Raw genomic sequence first — 19,843 nt, forward strand, 5'->3', positions numbered from 1 at the left:
GCCTTATAACACAAATCGCTTTGTGTTTAATACATCATAATAAAATACAAAAAAGGTTTCGCGTATCGTTGTGAATTGTATTTCTACAATTTAATCAATAGTTAAAATGAAATATTTCAAGTAAACGATAACGTTTCAGAAGATAACACATTCTCAGAGAACAAAACTCACGTTTATACGCATTTAATCGGTTGACTCATGAAGTGTGAATGAAGTTATAACGATAAATTATTTGTATTATGATGTAATAATCAATATAAATTAATGTAATCGCATGTTGTGATTTTAAGATTTTTATCTCTTTGGCGTGAAAGCCAACATCCGACACCGGAACTGGCAATTTTCTAATAATAGACAAGGAAGTCGTTAGTTGTCTCTTATATTTTTATATGAATTGTACAGAATAGGCTTTTAATTAATCGTGAAGGGGAAAAGTCCACGTCGGACAATTGGGGAGAAATTCGTCTACGATTTTCACACGTAGAACAATTCATGTGTGTATTTTGTGGGTCTCACTTATATATTTTTTACGATGCGGATTATAAAAGGCGATCGATCAAGATTTTGCAACGATTCGATGTGGGTAGGCAAAAAAAATGTTGTTGCTGAATACTTTGCTCTCATTGTTTATAGAGTCAATTTTTTTTACATAAAAAAATGACAAAGACAGTAGCTGTTGTATTTATTGCTTCTGAATTAATAAATCTGGTTATATAATTCATAATTTTGATGGATTATTTTATGTATTTTTAATGAGAGCCAAAATAAAACGGTATACAAAAGAACGATTAAGATAAAAGAGGTCGTGAACGATTTCATTTATATAATTTGTAATTAAGAATGACTGGCGGATTTTTTTATAAATAATTGTTAGACAATGAGTTAGTTATACAATTTGGTTGCAGCATGTCATCGTATAAAGCAAATTAATTAATTACTAATGAAAGTGTCAATTTTTTTTTATTTAGGCATATAAATTGTTATATATATAAATTTCTTGTTATAAATATGAGTTTCCTTATATATTATTAAATTTGACAAATCACTGGTTTTTATTTTCTTTCTTATAAAAATAATTTAACTTTATGTTTAGTTACAACACTGTCAATAATTTTAGAGGAAAAATCCTATTTAATATTATACTCAAATTTTTTTCCTTGGTACATTTTATGTATGTAAAATATGTATAATTGCTAAAAAAAATAGCTATGCTAAATAACATTATCGTGATTATTTTTTACTCAAATATTTGTGATTAATGTCTAATTCCGACATCAACCACATACAGGTTTTTGACGTAACTCAATTTACGCTATACCGACATTTCATAAGATTTACCATATTTTTTTAGAAAAATAAATCTAATAATATATCACGTAATATTTAGCAATCGTGCCTTCGGTAATAATTAAACACCTATTAATCGATTGTTCAATAATTATCGAGATTATTGAAACACGCAACTCGGAACAATTGAGCAATCCGACTTACGGAGTCACTCACCTGCGGAGAAATTTTTTTGATTAAGCTAATCTTGCATTATTTATTTATATTTTTTTAACGTGGTAAAAACCACTCAAACAACTCGAGTGCGATTTTTTTCCTATATGTATTTATATCTCTCTCTCTGACTAAAATAAGAAAAAAATCATAATAAATAATCGAACGCGGCGATCGATTTTTTATATGTCGCTTGTCCGTATGAAGAGAGTGACACGAAATTAATTCGCGACTTTCCACCAGTTTCTCTTTTTCTATGGCGATTTTTTTTCCTGCGTATTCGCGGATTTAATTAGTAGTGCTACGATTTTATTACGTTAATTCGTAATATTTGCGATTTTATTTGTATTTGTCATAATTTTCTAATTTTAACGCGATTGTATATATAATTAATTGAGTCTTTTAATAAATTAGATTATACGATATTTTATGAAAATAAACCGCATATTAATGACATTTTAAACCACTGAAGATTAATAATATTTTACGCTAACATTTATTAGTATCGATTTCTTTTAGAATTGTATTCAATACATAATTAAACATCGATATCATTAAAAGTTTAATTTTGCCAATTATATATTTTAATGATACTGTTAATATTTAAAATATTATAATATTAATATTTTCTATAAAAATGATTTGCACTCTCTCCATTTAAAACTGGTTAATCGATTTTTATACAAACTAATTAATACAGTTTATTATTATAATATTTTGTCTAATATAAATAAATAAAAATGTTGAAGTAGAAAAATAGATATTCTTTTGTTTATTATTAAAAACATTTTACATCTTACTATATTATAAATAATAATAGATTTTATTTTATCTGCAAGTTGTAATCAATACATAATAATTTTTTTTTATGTATTTTATAACTTTTACATTAAAACAATTATGCAAAATTAATTTACAAATATTTATATTTTCTAGTTATTTTACTCTAGAATCTAGATGATAAATATTTCTGAAATTATATTGTATACTAATAAAATTTTTAAATTATTAATCAAAATCTAGTTATTTTTTATTGGATAAACATCCATAACACTTATTATAATAAATAATTTTGGTACATAATATATGCTACAATAAATATTTATAAAAAAAACTTTAAAGAAGCAAATCTTATTAGTTTTTGTATCAAAATAAATCTGGTCTTCTTTAGAAATATTTTTTTAATAACATATAAATTAAATATACTCTATTTGCGTTTACACAGTCAGTTCAATAGATTTCCATTTCATAATTGAGAAAGCGATGGTTTATTGATTGATGAATATAAAAAATATATTAATGACTTTAATTTATATAAATTAGATTAAATGATAAGTATATCGAACGTATATCCGTATCGTGTGTTTTAAATCTAAAATTAATGGCGTAAACCCAAACTTATGATGAAATGGATAGCTCTCAAACTGATTGTGTTAACGCGAATATATGATTTTATTTGATCATAAACGGTCAGTGGACTTAATTAATAGTCACTAAAGCTCCGATTGCCTCTCTTAATCAAATAATAATCAAAACTATCAATAATATCATACAATGATATAAGAATTTTATTTTACAAATTATTGTAATTTGTATTAAAATATAAAAAAGATCTTTAGTTCAGTATTTTTATATATATAATTATTCGTCCGGAATAGATTAATATGTATTCCTAATTACTATAATTAATTTAATTTATCGTGTTTTTACAAATTTATTACATTGTACGTATTACAGTCATTCTGAAGGCGCTGTTCAGTTTCTTTGGTGGTTTCATTGGCATGTATTGCAGTAGGATGTAATTGTGTTTGATAAATTAAATTAAAAGTTGCACAGTTCTGTTTTATTTTATAATATATTTTAATGGTTTCTTTAAGTATAACAATACAAATAATAAAGTAAAATTAAAGCAACATAAATCAATTATAAAATGTAATATATCTAAGAACAACGTTACTGGTTATATTATATAATATTATAAAATACATCATTATACTGTGGTAACCTTGATATTGATACTATTTATATAATAGCATACATTTTAATAAATATAAATATTTTTTTTTTTTTCTAGCGAGCAATAGTGACAAAGTTATATAAACAAATTTTACGTAATATATTTCTAAATACATTAACGAATTCACCGTAATTGTCGCAGATAGCATAATCGCCTTTTAAGATTGACAGTTTCATCAGTCATAATGATAATTTAAATCACTTTTACAAATTAAACATATTTGATACACATTTACATATTAGGTGTTAATTACTCATTTTTAATCTTGTTCAACCGTGTATGGTATTTTTGCTAAAATAGTGAGTAAATCGTATTTTTAAAGTTTACATAATAGTTTATCGTAACCTTTGAGTCATTGCTAGAATATTCGTTGAATACATATGTAGGTATTAAATTTATTTGTCTAAGAATAGTAATCAAGACGACATATTTTCCTTGATTATTTTTCATACGCACATCGAGTAGCTAATTTATTGTATTGTTTGACCTTCGTTACCTATTTCAAGGCTTACTACACGTGTATATTTTATCTATTTTATCACATTAAATTTAATAATAAAAATGATTAGCATATTCAATGCATGCATATGTTAATTTTTAATTTCTCTTTTACACTCCCGTCACATATAGTATGATTACAGTTGTGTGAACTTTTATATTGAAATTTCGGTAATTTAATAATGTTCAGTGGGTAGATCAAGTTAAATCATATTTAATAGATAATTTCTTATTAATATATTATAATATTATATTAATTATAAAGTTAGCTCACTTATACATATCACTTTTAATAATCAAAATTAATTGCATTAATTTTCTTCGCTGAGTTTTTTTTTTGCGATGGCGCAATCACTTGAATCTAAAAATGAACAATAATTTCATACTTCATGTAATAGCAAAAAACGTCTATGGTTATCTGAATACAAAAATTGATACACACTTTAACCAATACACAGTTACGTCGAATCTACGTAACAGTTAAAGTCGTTACTGCGCGATGCCTAACGTTACCAATGATTGAAAAATAACCAGTCGCTTTACAGTGGTTTTTGACATAAAAACGGTATAATGTAGTACAGTATTTTCGGTTTCGACACATGCCCTGCGGCCAATGGTTGCTGACACCTGACACCGCGTGTACCCCGGCGTTAGAATCTTAGATTTCAGAGCAACTTTCCTAATTGACATGGCGAAAGTTTTATATACGACTTCCTCGCGCAGATGTGACGCAAGAAAGCCCATAAAAGTTCGTCGAGGACCATTAATCGAACTATTGGTGAATTGAAAAGGAGGAAATAATCAAATCGAATATTTTACAGTAGCAAAACTAATCGCAATTTAATAATATGCTAAATAGTAATTTACTTGCGAATAGTGGGGTTAACCAATGGTTTGTAACAGATTTTCGCGATCCAAATCTCACAGCATTTTGAATATATAAAATACTTCTACTGTTCCTAAATACGAATTTCATTATAAGTATCTATAATATACAGTTTTTCTGTGATAATTGTTGCACTATATACTGAGTATAAAATCGTTTTCAGTTGAATGACGTATAAAGCCGTTGTGTTACATTTCCACCAAAAAGCTAGTAATTAAATCGAATTTTGCGATAATAACGTATCAAATTTATATTTCTACTCACGAGTTATTATTTTACTACGCATATAAATAGAACAACAAACAATGAAAACAAAAAGCCAATTAATCGAGAACGGAACGGCGGATAACAATGTCATTGTTCAGAGCGGTAAACCAGTAGTCGTTAATTACTTATCAAACAACGGTAAATCATCGTCGTCATAATACTATAATGGATTATATTATATAGGAAATACACACAATATTACTATGTTACGTTTGGGGCGTTGCAACTGTAAATTTTAATGCGATGCATCTTGCGATGCACACCAAAGGGCAATTACTGCGACGTGGAAGTGAAATTATTAGATAGGAAAAAATTACATTAAAATCGCACACATTACACGGTCAATGTGTATATAACTTACATAATCACGTAGAGCGTATAAAGAGAAAAAAAATAATAACTAACTAGGAAGTAATATATTTTTATTATGTATTTATCCTTGAAGATGAGTTTTCTATTATTGTGTTACGTGAAAAAATATATTACATTTCAAGTTTTTTGTAGTAATTATCAAAATATATTTAATTACTTAGCTTCTTATTGAAAAGCTAGTGCAATACAAAAAATATGCTAAGAATAAACTGACAGGTTAATAACCGAATTTTGTAAGATACCGAACTAATAATCGTTGCGCGTTTAAAATTAATCTTATTTTTTGTTAACTGTTTTAATACTTAAATAACTGAACTATTTAAAGCACATTTTAAAGTTAGCCTATCATTGTTTTTTATAGTTATAAATTTAAAAAAAAACTAACAAAATTCCTTAGTTGGCTAAATAAACATAATTTGGTTTTATTTAGAAATTTGCAAATTAATATAACAAATTGTGGTATTGAAAAATATAAGTATATTGTTTCATGTATTTGAATCTTCAACATAATATTTTATCGATTTTTACAAGAAACTTCCGTAGGTTATTATATATTTTTTTATACATTTAACGCATTTTTATTAAGCTTATACAAAAATAAATATAAAATTATATATATTTTATGTATTAATATATTTAACATAATAGACTTACATAAATTAAGACTAATAGATATTTTGATATTAACTTCAGAGATGCATATTTTATTTAATTTTTATTAAATTTATAACACTATTGAAAAATTAATTAAGGCTACTTTTAAACGCGCCATCTATATTTTTAATACTTTAAGGTTTATCTTAATTTTTATTATTTTAAATATAATATATTTTTTTAAATAAGATAAGCCAAAATAATTATTAAAACATACTTAATTTAATGTAGGTAATAATTTGATTAATTGAAAATATTATAGTATAAAACAAAAGTTTCCATAAAACAAAAAGTATTATTTTGTTACTTATTATTTTTTGTAGCTATTTTTACAATATATAGTCATTTATATCTAGACCCAAAAAATTAATTTTACTGAATTATTATCTATATCGAAAACTTTAGTTTTAAGAAAATATTAATTTCTAAAAATTTTTTTTTTTGTGGTGGTTGTTTTATCAATTTTTATACTATTTTTATTTAAAATCTTTTGACCATTATTTAGATTCAAAAACCTTAGTTTTAAAAAAAATATTATTTTGTGTAAAATGTGCAACATTTCTATAGCGATTTCAATATCGCAATTTTATAAAATCTTAAGTTTTGCCCCCTTTATCAAAAACATTAATTTTAACAAAAGTTATTATTTTAAACAAAATGAAATTTATTTTGTAGCGATTTTAATATCAAAACTTAGTTTTAGCGAAAAGTTATTGTTTTGTAAGAAATGTGAATATTTTTGTAGCAATTTTTATATTAAAACATTCTTAAATTCTTATTGTCATTATCTAGATTATATATTCTTAAACACACGATAATATTTTGAAACAAATGTGCGATTTTTGTAGCGATTTTCATATCAAAATTCTAATTATTTTTAATTTTTATCAAATTAGTAATGCAAAAGTGTAGTTAAATGTAATTTTTTTGTTGTAAAAATACAGTTTTTTTTTGTAGCGTTTTCTATATAAATATATTTCTTTATTATGTGTACTAAATTTTTATAGTAATTATTTAGGTCCAAAAGTTTATTTTATAAAAGTTATTATTTTGAAAAAAAAAATGCTATTTTTAAACTATTATTTTTTATTATATATGTTCAGATCTAAAATCTTAGTTTTAACAAAAGTTGCTGTTTTGTCCAAAAAATGCACATTTTATTGCAACGATGTTTATATATCCAAACGATCACTATCGGTACTCAAATAGTCAACAAACTTTAATATTTTATAATTTATATTCGATTTTTCGTAATGATTTGTAGTTAAATTTTTAGTCACGTTAAAACTTAAATTTAATAAATTATTATTTCTCAAATTCTTATTATCATTCTCTAGATCTAAAAACTTAATTTTAGCAAAAAATATTGTTTTGTAAAAAATGTGCAATTTTTGAAGTGATTTTTATATCAAAACTTTGATTATTTGTACTTAAATTTTAATAATCATTACCTGGATATTATACTAACAAAAGTGCAATTTTTTTTATGAAGTGTTCATACTTACTAATATTCAGCATCCAGATTCATATAGTATAGATAGTTTTAAAAAACATTTTTTTGAAGCGGTTTTTAAATTATATTTTGTTACTAGTTTGTTTTAAAAAAAAATATATTTTGTGGAAAATCCAATTTATTTTAAAGCAATTTTTATATTAATGATCACTATTTGTCTTCAATTCTTATTGTAATTATCTAGATACAAAACATTAGTTTTAATAAACGTTATTATTTTGTGAAAATGTGCAATTTTTTGTAGTGATTTATATATCAAGACTTTTACTATTTGCACTTAAATTCTTATCGTCATTATCTATATCTAAAACATTAGTTTTTTTAAATAAATATAAAATATATTTACAATGAATCATCGTTTATCATAAATTATTATAAAAATTAAATTTTATTTGGAGAAAATAATATGTACTATATCGAGAAATTTTACAACTAAAATCGACGATAAAAACTATTGACACAACTGAAATGGCAAATCTTGTTATTCAGTTTAATTGATTATCAATATTTATTATTTTATTTCTATAACGAAATATATTTAAAAATATATATACCTAAAAGGTATTAAAATAAAAACATATGGTGCAATTAAAAGTAGCCCGTGTACCGAATAAAATAATATTTATTGCTGTCTTACTTTTTGTTATATTTAAACTATTCGTTACTACTGTTTGGATTTCTCACATGGGCAATACACAATAATCAATAGTAATTGTAGAGATTATCATTGTTTTAATCAGCTTGTCGAATCAAATTTGCCACTTTCTTACTTTTATAATATCGTGACAAAATATTCCGCAAATGTTCAGTATATAAAATAAATAAAATTTTATAGATTGTTGCTCAAAACCACAGTTGAAACTGAATATATACGACGCTTGTTTAAACATGTTTATATTAATAATACGCTATTATAATAATCACACATATTCATTGTGAAGTGCAGAGGTTAAACCTTTCTATCCACCATCAATTGAAAGTGCAACTCATCATTGTCATTACATTACAACGACCGATAAACATCTTTATATATCATAAATAATCATCATAATCAACTGTTGTTACATAGCACAATCGTCTTGCTAATCTTAATCGGATCCGACATCCGTCCGCGAGTTTCGCGGAACGCGTTGTCGAAAGGTTAATTGTTACACATTGGCTCGTTCGTGTCTAGGAACGCCTAGTAGACGTAGTAAAACCGGCGTGAGACGAGGCCGCAGAGAGCGAAAGTCTCTCTCGATTTCTTGGATCGTTAAACACAGAACCGACCGCTGAATCCGATCACCGTTATCTCTTCCGAGATAGGTTCGATATCATCATAAGGCGCCGGCGAAAAGCGCTAATGACCATGTAAATGTTTAATTGTGATAACCGAATGGCTTCATTAGTTTTTTTTTTGGAATGATATAAACAGGCGAAAGATTTCTAAATGAACGAACATAGCCTCATAGCTGACGTTAGGTAGAGAGATAATGATATGGTTTTTCGCAAACTGAGATAGAACGAGTAACTCGGTTCAATTTCAGTATGCGCGTAGGCGTCCTATAGTCAGCACGCACGTCGAGCGCTTCATCGTAGTCACGTGGCCAAGTTATAATACCACATGCTTATCGGGGACTTAAACAGACTCTTACTGACATCTTTGAATATTTTAGGGCACCAAAACGGATTAATTATATTTTTGATAGTATATTCTTCTAACAAATATCGTTATTATATTTTTTTTTCATGTAAAATTAAATATTTAGTGGTACTTGATTTTGTTTAAAAAAATCGTTTTAAATATCCTTATGTATTTTCCTAGATCGGTTTATTTTATTTTTATTTTAGATTAAATTAAGACCATCGTGGCCTAACAGGTTACCCCAATGCGCCACGATGGTCGAAAATATAAATGTCCCACCATAACGAATTCTTATTTAGAATCGATGGCGACAAATTCTAGGATAGTCACAGATGTGGTGTTTCTGAAGTATCATTTTTATGCCTTATGGCATTTTGACAAAGCCGACAAAGAATTTGCGTAAATTGAATATTTACGATCGAAAAGTTTTCACTGATATTGTATTGGTGAGTGCCCACACAAACTTTTATAATTATCAGTAGCGTAATTTTATTAATATGACAATTTAAAAGTTGCGATTATTTGGCACATTTTTCAATCGCGCGCAAATATGCCAGCTGTACGTGACAGCAGCCGCCTTCCGGATGTCATTCGCGGCCGCTGGATGTCGGCGACCTCGGCCGACTTTAGTTAAACTTCGGTTCCGACAACTTCCAGAGGTGTAGTGCAAACATTAGATTGTCAAAGCCTTTAGTATTTCCCAACGTTCTTCAAAGAAAGGTGTTATGATACAAGCTCGGATAATAATCAAATATCCTCATATAAAGGTTTCTTAAAACATTTTTGGAATTGGATTGGAATATTGGCGTATAATCCATTAGAAAAATTATAAATATGAAGAAAAATAATAATTGGTAGAATATATTGTTTATTACAAAAAGGTTTCGTGGCGGTTGATATCATTCGCGCGTTTTTCTGCGTAAATAATTAACACACACAATAAGTCAATGATTACTGAGAAAAAAATATTTTTTCGATTTTGTAATATTTTATGACACCTTTGTTGCGTACGATAACCATCGTAGAATATGTGAGAATGTTTCCAAAATGTACAAGAGTTCAGTCTTCATAAATAATAATGGCATTCGTTTAATATTTCATAATTTCTAAATTGATATAGAAAAAGCTTTTTTGCTTTCATTGGTAAAATCATATTTATGCGTATGAGCAAAAACTTGTGCACAATTTTATTTTAGATTTAGATCTTGCGCTTATTTTTATTCTAATTTAAAACTAGATATTTAAATATATGTGACTTCTGTATTTTTCTGACGTTTTGTTGAATTTTGATACTGCATAAACATGTTCATTTATAACTAATGCGTTAATCGTGTTCAGTTTAAGATTACTATAATATTATCTAGCTTCTAAATTTAGACAAGCTCATATCGTCTATTGTTTGCTATGTTGTATATATCTAAGTTAAATACAATAATGTGTGTATATATAGATTACATATAGTATATATATTTATTGTAATCTTGGCATTCATCGCGATTAGAACTTACTGTTCGATATTTCGACTATGATGCTCTAGCTATGGTCACGAATTTTCATAAACTTAACATCATGTAAATACATTAGTTGAAAACATAAGAAAAAACCTATTAATTCCGACCTCAAATTGTCATTTCTCTTGTTTCGTATAACACATTGACCATTTCATTAAAAAAAACTCTAAAACTTTCTTGTTAAAAAAACAATATTAATAAAGATGTAATTGTAACCAAATTAGATTTATACACATTATCATCAATTTTCAAAACAATTTCAGGCGTGTTTTTAACGATAGTGAAATTTAAACCGCAATTTAAAATAGCGTTCTTTAACCGCACAATAATATGTTATTAATGTACTGTTTCCATTTTTTTATTGAGTCATTTTTGTATGACTAAAATGGCTAATTATTAAATTGACAATATACACATAGATAACATTGTGTCTATATTGAAGAGGAAATGCAAATCTTTGACCTCGATTACATCACGAGCATTCTTGCTTTATTGCTAATTTTATTACATGTAATTAAGATTGCGATTTAAAAGCTCATTTCGAAAATCATTTTGTCAATTTAAAATATAACCTTCAATCGTCAGGATGTTTGATTATTAACTACTTCCGCATTGCTTTCATTTAATAAGTTATGATATACGACTATGTGGTAAATAAGCATAAATCTTTCGAGGTGTTATAAAAATTTTAATTGGAAATGTAGGAAAAATAGGAAAATAATATTTTTAACTGCGTTTTATTAATATATATATACAGCATAATTTTAGCGACTTTTAAAATAACGAGAAAAAACATAGTGGATACTACGTTGTATGCTGGTGCATTGTAATGAGGGCGCAGCATTTTAATTATAGATATTTCAATATTACATTTGACTTTTAAGATAGATATTTTTAATACATCGGTGTAGTAAAATTGTTGTACAGTAAATTTGAGTTTATCACTTCTGAATATCTACAGATTAGAATATCTCCGCGTGGTTTAATTTTGTAGGTTTGGATACTTGCGTTAGTGTTTGAACCACGTGTTCTTTATATTATTAGTACATCTAATATATATGTAATAAACACATGTAAGCACTCGATTAGACACATCATAGTTATATTTTCATTACACACACCATACACGCTATTATTGCAATAATTAATCCCATAAAAAAACACAATAGCTGTGCGTTAAATGAAAAAAAATGCAATGCAACATCGATACAAATATCCATGTTTTTCAGTACACGCAATACTAATCTACATAGTTTCAAATGATCATATCATTGCGTGCATTCTCACAAAAGCAAACAGACACACTTTCGATTTTTTGATGACACGAAATAAATTCAGAAAAAAAACAACAGTACGCATAGCTAATGACGCGTTACGAGATCGAAGACACCGCAACGAGAACAATGAAACCCCTAAGGTGTTTTGCCGACTTTCACTCGAATGTTGTCAAATCATGGTACCGTGGATTTGACACGTGACGGAGATAGTGTCATGTCATATGGTATATAATGTTCATACACATACGATGATGAGATGACACCGCTTTTATTGGAAAAATGAGCGGTCATTTTGATGTGGCGTGTGTGGTTTTCTCATTAGTCAACATGCGCTTACAAAAGCTCAATTTCTTCAAATATATATTACGAATTTAATGTAATATGATATTGTCATGGAAAAATATCCCTAATTTTTTTTGTCTAAAATTAAATAGTGAATCACTTAAATAAACATCGAATGTTAAAATAATGGTTTGATTTAACTTGCTTGAATTAATCAGAATTAGTAAAAATATGAGGGAGCATAATAAAAATATGATAACATCCAAATCAAATTATTTATTAAGGACGGAATAGCGTAGTCCGCAAAGTCTCAGACTAGTAACTTTGAGGTTACGGGTTCGAGCCCCGGCAGCGGAACTCGAATTTTTGTTTATAAAAAATGCATTATTATTTAAAAAAAACAAGCCATAGCTGCATATAAATTATATTATACATAATAATTTATAATTATTAATATATATATCAACGATTCTCAGACTTTAGTATGGAAGTTAATACTTAATTGTTGATGCTTATTACATTTGATTGACTTTCTCAGTACATATATACCCCGCTGCATTGGGCTTACGCTTGTGAGGTTACAAGGAAAGATTTAATAAAAATAAATAAATAAAAATATTAGAACATTATCTAAATCCCTTTTTACTTAATAATCTCTTTGACCATTTATTTAATTGTAAACAATAAGTTTCAGGCAAAATTGTTGAGATGAATTCTAGAAGCTCATCATATACGATAGCTTTTACATCACATTAAATACAAGCATAGTTTTGGTTTTAGAAGCTCTTAATTGAAGTTACTCGATATTTTTCTCTCCAATTTGTTAGACCACTAATTTTGCTTTGTAATAAAAAAACAAACGATCCACTAATAACGAATGACTCAAAGTACCTCAAAACCATCCCGATGTGATCCAAATACCTCATCCTAGATCAGCGGTCGGAAAACAACGACTTATATGCCAAATCCGGCCTGTTGCCTATTTTAATTCGGTCTGCAAGCTAGGAATAAATAACGGAACAGCCAAACATTGAGTTGATGAGTTGCGAAATACGACCGTAGCCTTATTAACTAATAAAATAAAGCCGTAAATCGATGGCGAATTGATAAAGTCATGTATGATTGTCGTTATTTGGTGAGAACAGTTGCTAGAAATGTAGAGCATATTGCAAGGAACATCAATAGGCAATTTAAGATTTTGTTTCGCTTCCCCCGGGGCGTTCCAAAATGTTTTGACTATCAGCACCTTGGCAAATTCAGATTTTCCCGAGGCACGCTATGTTAAATTATAAAAAATACACTTTGCGAAATAGTGAATATTTTATATAATTAAAGGGTTAGGTAAAAATTGTAACAGAAAGTAAATATTTTTTAAGTTTTTCGAATCTTAATGCGTAGATCACATTTAGTTTACAAAACTGTACAATTGAGGAGCTTTTACTTGACAAGTTTCCAAAGTGATAACATTCTCAAAATATGTCTTTCGTAGGCTATGTATATTATATATGGTCAATTAAGATCACATGCTTAGTGATTTATTCATTTAAATTTTACCTATTGACCCGCAGAGCCATAGATATTTCAGATCCAGCCCTTTACAAAAAAAGTTTGACGACCCCTGTCTAGGCAATTGGTTAACTCTCACTCTAAATATGATCACCATCGTGTTTTAGTATCAATTAATATCATGAATCCTTAGTTCATCAGCCAATATAAAATCTCTAGATCAAAGTATTGAAAAACACCATTGAATCTGTTGTATATCAATTTCATTTTTACCGTACACATTACACATATTTTAAATATTATTGTCGCGCTATTATCTTTATGAATATTCTGAAGAAAAATACCTAAATTTATGATACCTTCTTCAGAGGTAATAAATTATTTTTAAATGACTAATATTTGCTAAAATTGTTGAAAAACAACCGTTAATACTATTAAAGTAGATTAAAGTTTATTGATGTATGTATGTAAAAGTCTATAATTTTTTATAAAGTTTTTTTTTAGCATTTTAAATAATCCAATAAACTATACTTAAAAAAGTTGAATCGATCTGTTATCGGCCGTTTTTATTACGTAATATTTCTTGCTGTAGCTCGTGCTGGCATTTCTGTTTGTAATATTATAAATATATATAGGAAATATAACATTCATCGCATTTTTTAACAACAACACTTGCACTGCAATAGTATTTTTATAATGTATATATTGTCCCATTGTGTGTATATTTGTAGCTGTCGCACATTCGAAAGCTTCAAGGCTATTATTGCGAGCTTGTTTAGTGTCAAGCTTATTAATGATGTGTTATTAAAATAAATATTTTATTATATTACTTAAAATGTTGACAAACAATGATGCTAAGATAATTTTTTGTATTGAATTGTTGATATTGCTTGACGGTTGACACAATTTTCGAGTGTGTGTTCAAGTGGAGTTTGAGATCAATTGGTGATTTTTTCAATCGTCAAAACGAAACTGTTTCTCAATATTATATTTTTTGGTTACATATTATATAAAATAGTTTTACACGTAATCTTTCAGTAAATAACAAATATAAAATTAGATGAAAATAAGTTATAATATTCCCTCAATCAAGTTTTTTTTAAATGTAAACATATTAGATGTATTTATAGTTAACCATCAAGTAAATGATATCTTTTCTACACCTTTTTATGAGATTAAAATATATAATTTACGGAAAGTGTTAATCAGCATAGTTAATGTGTTTTTCCAACTAAAAACTATACTAGTTCGGATGTAATTTTAAATTAACCAGTTTTTTAATTTCAATTCAAATTGAAATATTTATACTAACATATGTTAGTATAAATATTTCAATTTGAATTAAAATATTTATAAGAAATATGAATATTCATATGTTTTATAAATATTTTAACCATCATCTTAACTATATAATTTACAAATTGACATTTTTTTACCCTTGCTTACATATATGAGCATTGTTTCTCATTCGTCACTATCTCTTTATTGCTTTATCACACGACAAACCGTCATGTTACAGAGCTCGACCGGTCGAATTAAAATTCCTCGAATGTTTGACACAGACGATGTGTCAACGAGAAGCTCGACAGTCGGCATTTTTATTATTGAAACCATCGCCATTTTCCAAAAATATTTTTATTCTTTTGCTCGGAATTGCATTATACGAATTCCCGAATTTCAAAACCTGAACGGTATAAATAAATAAGAATATATTAAGAAACTAATCATAAACCAATCCTTTAATGTGTTTTTAACGATTACGTAAACACGTTAAAAGATACGGTTAATATGTATCTGGAAAAACGATGACACGTTTGTGTTTGTTCAGATAATGCCAAGTTAAACATAATTAAAATTAACATCAATATCACCAACCGTCATCTTGGAGTGATCGTATTAAATTTAACGACCCCTATTGAAATTTAATCGTACAAATTCTGATATATTTACAGTCAATTGAGTTTAATCACGGTATTCATTGATGTCGGTTGATGTATCGTCGCCATTGAAGGGGTTAAATATCTAACTTTTTAAAGTGATATTTATCAAAAATATTATACGTCACTTAAGTGTTCATATTAATATTATTTTCATTTAGTTATGGTTCCTTTTTTTAATTAATTACTTATTAACTTACTTTATTAAAGATGAACTATTTATTTTTAAACTTAATTTAAAATAAAAGTGTTTTCATATTTCATTATTGTAGTGTAACACTAATTTAATATTATCTACTATTTATCTTGAATATAAAAATTAGCCACCGTTGCAATACATTCTCTGAAATCATATTTTATGCGTAATATTACAATTAGGCATTAAAAATTATTAAATATTTAGCGACGGTGACGGGTGGCAAATAGACACAAATTAAATCGATGCAGTAATATTTTATTGAGTATTAAAAGTTACATGTTTTTTTATATAAATATACAGTGAACGGTGCACAGGGCCAGCACCGGCATGCGAGCCCGCCAGAGTCGAGAGAAAGTTGTCATAATGAAACTAAATAAATATATTTATTAATAGGCTCCTTACAAATATTAATAAACTGATAATTATCCGTGTTTTATTTACTGCACAGTGCTGCTATTTTTATAATTATATTTTTGCTATGATTTGTCTCTCTTTGAGTCGGGCTCCTCAAAGAGAACGGGCACGGGAATTTCTTCCCTCTACCCCCCCCCCCCTCTGGTTGGCAAAACAATAATTAAAAAAGTGAACTAAATATCATTACAATAATAAAAATGTAGCATTACATATCACAACTTTTGAAATTTATAATCATATATTATAAATCGAATAAATAGAATTTAAATTGCAATCAAAAAGATGTAATAATATATTATTATTATTTCCGCTTTGTTATCTCTATTATCTTTATTGCAAATATGTATAATTTTAATAATTTTTACTCAAAATAATTTGTTAGAATATTTTTATAATAGTTTTATGACATAAAAACTAAAGAAACTATTTTTTTGCAAAGATGTATAATTTTTTTGTTAGTGTTTCTTAATCGAAATTTTTCGGTGTAATATGTTAATAGAAATTTTTGCAATAAAAACTCAACAAATTATTTTACATGGAAAATTATTCGTTAAGTTTGATACAAATATAGTTTTTATATGATTTTTAGTTTTTTCGTTGATAGTATTTAATTTTTATTAAATCAGACGTTAAAAAAATTTAATTTAATATAAACTTTTTAATTTATATACATATGTTTGTTTTTAAAATTTACAGATCTAATCTCAATATCTTACTTGAATCATTCATAATATATGTATAATTTTAGGCGAAAGTATACAATGAGCAATAGAAATAAACAGTCAATTATAATATTACAAACTTGAATTGACTAATTATTGTTGAAATATATAAAAATATTATAATTACTTTAAATTCAATGATAAAACTATTTGTTTAATTTCATTGCTAGTCAAAACGATGACTATTTATGATTTTTTTATTTCAATAAAAACATAAATGAGTTTGATATTTCATTGATTCACACACTATCCGCTTTGTGCTGTAAAATTGCCACTAAAATCCAATAAAATTAGTTTTGGTCTAGCTTTTCATTAATTGAACCAATTTTTTATAGAAATCTGCACCGCTCTTTCAGTAAGATCAAAGAACGTTAAATTTCAGTGTTTCGTTTCGTCTCGAATCGAGAATAACAGTTTTTCGACTCAATAATTTACGAATCGTGCACGATGATGATTACACGTTTCGTTCGAATGTTAATGCGTTTAATTAACACCTTGGCCGCCACAATTCGGAATGATTTAGAACAGGAGATGTGTGATGAATGTTGCCACTTTCGTTCGTGCCCAACGTGTAATTAAATTGTACCTGTTATATATTTAATATTGTAATAGTTCAAACCACAGAAAGCTGTGTGTGGGTTGCCATTTTTTTTATTATTATTTGGCATGTCAAATAATTCTTAAGACCACACCCCTGATTAGACAGAGCGGGAATTGGTTAAGTTCGACGACCGATGATCTTCTGGTTTTTATATTAGCATTTTTGGAGCTAATTCTGACGACATGTTTGTACAAGATTCGGTTGTATTTTATTTTATACATCGCTGAGATTTTTATAATGTATATATACATTTTTGTTAGGTATGATATGTTAATAAACTAGTAATTTCAAAATTAAGAAACACATTATTTGTATATTATGTATTTTACATATTTTATATTATGTAAAATGTAATAACATGTTGTGCTAATATTAATAAGATACATATACATGAAAAGGGCAAACACGCCCTAAGGTTCTTAACTTGTAACTAAGTAAAAGTTTGTATGAAAATGTAGATATCAAAGTAAGTTTAAACATATTTTATATTATGTAATAAAAGCTCGATAAGGCTTTGTTTTTTTTATACATGTGCTATTTTTTTTAACTTTTAACATAACTAAATCGCAAGGACATGAAATATTAGTATTATTTTTATATCAGTCAAAGTCAATATACATATTATATGTATATGCTTCCTTCCACCGATTCCAAATTGTTTTTCTGAGAACCTAAAAAAATATCCTCCCCGTATAATGTTTTAACAGCAATAAATCAGCTTCTCTTGGATTTTTAAATAAATAGTGCTAAGAAACTAATTTCTGGGGAGTAGAATTTATTGCCTGCCAAATTTTGAATAAATGTGTTAGCACATGTGTTATTCTTAGGTTAAAAAATACCACTCGTAGACCACCTTCGTTGACATTTAGGATGTTGAAAAGTATAATCATGGAACAACAACAAAGTTATCCAAGATGCTCATGAAACCGAAAAGCTTTTTGATTCGACTAATTATTTTGTTTCAAATTTAGTTTATGTTTCGCCTAAAAGAGCTTTATGCTGCGATTGTTTTTCGTCCGGCACAATTAATTTCTTTTTCTGGACCCCGTGGTCTAATTTTGTACATAGCTGAGGGACCGTTAACCATTATACGGAATCGGCTGAATGGAAAATGAGTTTTTTAATCAATTACGCCTTCACAGTTCATTGCTCTCGCTCCATGGGCCCTTTAGACTTTGCTGGCAGTACCCCGGGGTCTCCTTTTTTAGACCCACAAAGCTCAGTATAAGTAAAAAATGTACACGGGCGAAAGCATTGAGGCGAACGAGCCTATTGATACAAAAGGGTTGTTATTATTTTTTTGCTTTTTAAACATTTTTATTAAATTGATAACAGACAATGTCTTAATCTTATGTATCATCCCTTAATGCCCAAATATCACACCAAGGATTGCTTGACATTTAAAATACAATAATCTGATTTAATAAAGCATTGCTATTGCTTTTATAAATAAAAAATATTTGAACCACTCTTTGCATTTATCAATATATTTATTTTAAAATTAAGAAATGGTGAGAATCATAAATAAATTTAAAAAGTATGAATTTCACTAAAAATGTTTATGAATTGAACGAATATATTGTATTTTATGAAAGCAATATGTATACTATTATAATATATACATATAAATACGGTTTCTACAATATAAAAAAAAGTTATATCTTTGAGTGTAGGGCCAAAATAAATTATATGGAAATGCCAAAGTTTAATTATATCTACTTAGTGGATTAATTTTATTTTTAACGAATATAATATGCACATTAGGTGGAGCAAATTTTAAATTGTTCCATCGTAATTAAATTCAATAGTACCCCAAAATTACGACCAAATATAATTTTAACAATATTAGTCTTATACTATATTTGCGTTAACACAGTCAGTTCAAGAGCTATCCATTTCATCAATATTTGCAAACAAATTTTATTTATTTTAATAATTTCAAAGATACTTTTATTATTGTACAGCTATACAAAATATTAATCCAGCGTGAGAGATAAAAATACATAACTTCGATCAATTAATGCAAGAACTCTTTTCTTTTTTTCCTCCCAAATATATTTGAT

The 19,843-nt window shown here is 27.0% G+C and overlaps 1 protein-coding gene across 1 annotated transcript in view; it reads left to right on the forward strand.

The window, feature by feature from the left end:
- The window catches only part of LOC148238613 (uncharacterized), a 91,650-nt gene that overhangs the window by 67,661 nt on the left and 4,146 nt on the right, over positions 1–19,843 (forward strand). The gene's annotated exons all lie outside the window — the stretch shown is intronic.

The sequence above is a fragment of the Plectrocnemia conspersa genome, unplaced genomic scaffold, assembly GCF_051122295.1.
Source record: "Plectrocnemia conspersa isolate PC_06_02 unplaced genomic scaffold, ASM5112229v1 ptg000001l, whole genome shotgun sequence".
Classification (NCBI taxonomy): Eukaryota; Metazoa; Arthropoda; class Insecta; order Trichoptera; family Polycentropodidae; genus Plectrocnemia; species Plectrocnemia conspersa.